Consider the following 4,467-nt stretch of genomic DNA (forward strand, 5'->3'; position numbering starts at 1 on the left):
CAACAGAACAAACAAATCTGTCTTGGAAGAAGTATAGTCAGAATGCTTCTTAGAAAGCCCAGGAAGGAAAAGTATGCTTGGAGACTGATTACAGAAGCAATTGTGCAATTATGTTGGATGTGATTAAATTTTATAATGATATGACATATGTATTCATTCCCAAATCCCAGAAAATTAAAAAAATTGCATAGATCCAGAAAAGAGTTCTGGGCTCATACTGAATCCTAGCTCCAACTTAAAAACATTAGTTCATATATTCTTACATCCTGGCCCTGTTCAATACTCACCTTCATGAAATGATCACTGAAGATAAGGGTGCTACAGCAAAGTGTGGCAAAGAAAGTTGATGCTGTCTGGCTATCAATCAGAATAGTGTCTGGGGTCTTAAAGGCTTCTATTCAAACAAGCAGCTATCTAAGTGAGAAGTCAACTAAGTCCACACAGAAGTAAATAATCTGGTCCATAGTTTCCTCTGGAACCGTCGGTCCTTTGCCTTCTCCTCGAGCTTGCTTTCCATGCCTATCTTATATAAGTAGGCAAACCAACAATAACATGGACCAAACAAAAGATTAAAAAAAAAACATCCTTCCACAGCTACTGGTCTGCAGTTGTTTTTCTGGTAGCAGTTGTGGCATTCCTCTGTGGGAAAGAAAGTGTTACCCAATGTAACATCCCTCTTTCCCAGCACAGTGGAAAGTTGGGCATATATGTGTAACAGACACAGATAACTGGTTTGTCTTGGAAATGGTTCATTTCCAAACAAATTGGTACTTCACTGCCACAGAAGAGTGGGAAAACATGTTTGAAAAATGTTTCTTGTGCTTTTAGAACCTGCCCTTGTTGCCAAGTCCTCCATCTTACTAGATGTGAAACCGTGGGACGATGAGACCGATATGGCAAAACTGGAAGAGTGTGTCAGAAGCATTCAAGCAGACGGCTTGGTCTGGGGCTCATCCAAGCTCGTTCCGGTGGGGTATGGAATTAAAAAACTTCAAATACAGTGTGTAGTTGAAGATGACAAAGTTGGTACAGATGTGCTGGAAGAACAGATAACTGCTTTTGAAGACTATGTGCAGTCCATGGATGTGGCTGCTTTCAACAAGATCTAAAACTCCCTCCTGGATGGTTGCACTTAAATAAATGACTAAAGGACAAAAAAATCCATAATTTCAGGTCTGTCCACTGACCTTTATGGCTCTCTCCCCCCTGGTCCTGAGGGAATTCCAGGAGCTCCCCCTCCTAACCTGAAGTCTATTTAGGGAACTTTTAGGGGCTTCATGGCTTGGCTTTGCTCCCATTGCTTATCTGTTATGTTCCCTTCGTGGTTTGCCCTGCTACAGGTGATTCAGACTGGACTAACTCTCCATTGTGTGTCCCCAGTGTTGTCCTCTCTCACATAACATTTCTTGAGCTGTTGTCAGTCCTATAGTCCTCTCTGTGCTTTAGCAGATCCGTGCAGGGGTGTCGTCCTCTGGGCTTGGAGTGCTGATATGGGGTCTAGACTGGTCCTTTCCCTTTTTTCCTTCCTGGTTTGCTTTCGTGTGGGCTTGGTACACAGGCCCCTCTCCCCAACCTGTAGGTTTAGTGCTGTCTTTGTTCCACACATTTGTAGGCAGGGAGATCGTTTGAATCTGATTGAGACCGTCCCTGTAGCCCAAGCGTTATGCATTTCTCCATGTGGTTTCTTTGCCTTCATGGTTTGGTGCACTGTCGTTTGGTTTGTATGCACACTCCCAATTCTGTGGAGACATAACCAATACTCTCCTCCTGGGTAGGATAGTGCCCTGCTCCCCACATGCCACATCTCCCTTCCCCCCCCCCCCGATTCTCCCCATTTCCCTTCTTTGTTTTAAGTTAACATGCACCTCCTTGGATTTGGTCTGGCCTTCCCCCAAATGCCTGTAGCTAAACCTGTATATTGTGAGATACGTGGCTTTTCTTCTATATCCACTGTGCTGATTATACTTACCTCAGGGGACTCATGTTGTACTTGTCCTTTTGTGATAGGCTGACTTTGCTTAGTATAATTTCCTCCAGCTCTTGAGGCAGACTAGCAAAAGACACTCCTTTTTTGTTAACTGCTGTATGACCTGCCTCCTTCCCCCTCCCATCTTAGAAAGTCCCACTAGTGATTGATTTTAGAATGCACTCTCATGTTCTTGAGATCAGAACATTGTAATTGATAAGACTGTTATTTTTGATGTTGTAGGCAGGAACCAGGTTGCTATAACCAATGCTGTACCCTGTAACACTCATGAACTCTAAAGAATGGTAGCATTAATTTTGCTTTCTGCTTCTGTCCATGCTTGCTTAAGTCCTAGACAAATGATAAATGAATTTTTGCCTTTAAAGAGGGACTGAAATGTGTACTTGACACTGCAATCAAAGAATCACTTTTAGATTCTGGCAGTCCAGTTATAATCAAATGAAGACTCTTAAATTATCAAGACACTATAGTGGCTGCCATTTATTTGAACCCATAACATCTAGTGTGTTGGCCGAGAAGTAACTGTGTCTTGATGCCTCTTCCAAGTCACTGCTCCTGGAAGTGTGAGACCTCTAGAGGACATGCCCCCTGGTTTCCCCAGGGCCCCAGATGCCTAACTTCCCAGTGGAGTGGCTGCCTGGGGATGCTGGAATTTTGTAATTCGGCCTGAGTCTCCTGTTTCTCAGGAGATAAATTTAACTGTGGGACGGGTCCTTTCGTTTGACTTGGGAAGGGGACTGGACTCGGTCTGAACTCTTCACCGTGGCTTCTCACCAGGATGCTGCCTAAGAAGTCTGGTGGCTTGTTGAATTGGCAACAAGTCTGGTGGCTTGCTAAGTTGGCAATTGTCTTTTCAGACACTTCAGTTTAATAATTTGTTTTGACTTGCCATGGCTATTTGTCTTTTGTGTCACTCGGCCATTCTGATTATTTGTGTGTGTGTGTGTCCTTATGTTTGCTACAACTCTCCTGTTATTTTATTTTTCTTCCTCTCCTCCATCCTGGTGACTGGGTTGCTGGCTAATAGCCTCGCAGTCACAGACCTGAGTGACTGGATGTCTGGACAAACAAAATTTCTTTTGGTTGTTCTTTTAGTGCTTTCTATGGGCAAGTTTTAATTGTTGGTTAAAAGTAAACGAATTATAATCAGGACCAAATATTTTTAGTTTTATAAATTTAACACCTTTGTGGTGTTTTTACAAAGAACATGAGTGGTTTTCTTCACAAATCTGGGATTTGGATGGACTCAATGAATATTGATCTAATCTTCTAGGGCACATGGCAAAAGTTTAAGCCTTGGGAGGTATATTTCTTTCTGTATGTGCTTTCATTTTTATTGTAAATCTAAATAACAATTTTAAACAGCTTACATAGAAAAAGATCTGGTTTGATTTTCAGTTATCAAGGTTTAATTTTTTGTACTGCCCTTTTTATGTTGCCTCCAAAGATCTTTTGCCTTTCTAGAGCTTTGTTTTATATGCTACAAAAAAACCCAAAAAACTCCTGGACCAGATGGCTTCACAGGAGAAGTAACCCAATTTTTCAAGGAAGATCTGACACCAATCCTCCACAAATTATTCCAGAACATAGAAAAAGATGGCAAGCTCCCAAACTCATTCTATGAAGCCAGTATAACTTTGATACCTAACAGGGCAAGGATACCACAGGAATAGAGAACTATAGACTGATATCTCTAGTGAACATTAATGCAAAATTCTTAACAAAAAATTTGGCCAATAGAATATAACAGTATAGAAAACATGTCATCCACCATGATCAGGTAGGATTCATCCCAGGGATACAGGGATGGTATAATATCCCCAAATCCATCAATATTATACACCACATTGATTAAAAAGTATAAAAATCACATGATAATATTGATAAATGCAGAGAAAGCATTTGACAACATCCAACAAACATTCCCAATTCAGACCCACAGGAAGATAGGAATGGAAGGAAAATTCCTCAAGTTAACACAAGCTATCTATGAAAAGCCAACAGCCAACATCATAGTCAATGGAGAAAAGCCAAAAATATCCCACTGAAAAAGGGGACCAGACAAGGATGACCCTTGTCCCCACTTCTATTCAACAATGTACTGGAGGTCCTAGCTAACAACATAAGACAGTGGAAGGACATTAAAAGTATCCAACTGGGAGAGGAGGAGGTGAAACTATTGCTATTTGCAGACAACATGATTTTATACAATGAAAATCCCAAAACCTATATAGCAGGAGTACTGACGGCAATTGGAGAATATGGAAGACTGAGCAGATACAAAATCAACAAACAGACGTCTATTGGTTTGTTATAAACATCGGACAAGACCATGGAAGAGGAGATCAAGAAGGAAGTATCCTTCACAGTAGACAAACACAATTTGAAATATTTAGGGATATACCTGACTAAAAAAAAAAAGTTTGTATGAGGAAAACTACAGAACACTATTAGAAGAAATCAATACTACCTCCACAAAT

General features: G+C 40.9%; 1 non-coding gene across 1 annotated transcript; it reads left to right on the forward strand.

The window, feature by feature from the left end:
- The first annotated feature begins 586 nt into the window (after positions 1–586).
- Positions 587–724, forward strand: LOC142435381 (small nucleolar RNA SNORA41). Its single transcript, XR_012781446.1, has one exon. It is a non-coding gene; the product is annotated as a small nucleolar RNA SNORA41 (small nucleolar RNA).
- Positions 725–4,467: the final 3,743 nt, after the last annotated feature.

Source organism: Tenrec ecaudatus, chromosome X (assembly GCF_050624435.1).
Source record: "Tenrec ecaudatus isolate mTenEca1 chromosome X, mTenEca1.hap1, whole genome shotgun sequence".
NCBI classification, from domain to species: Eukaryota; Metazoa; Chordata; class Mammalia; order Afrosoricida; family Tenrecidae; genus Tenrec; species Tenrec ecaudatus.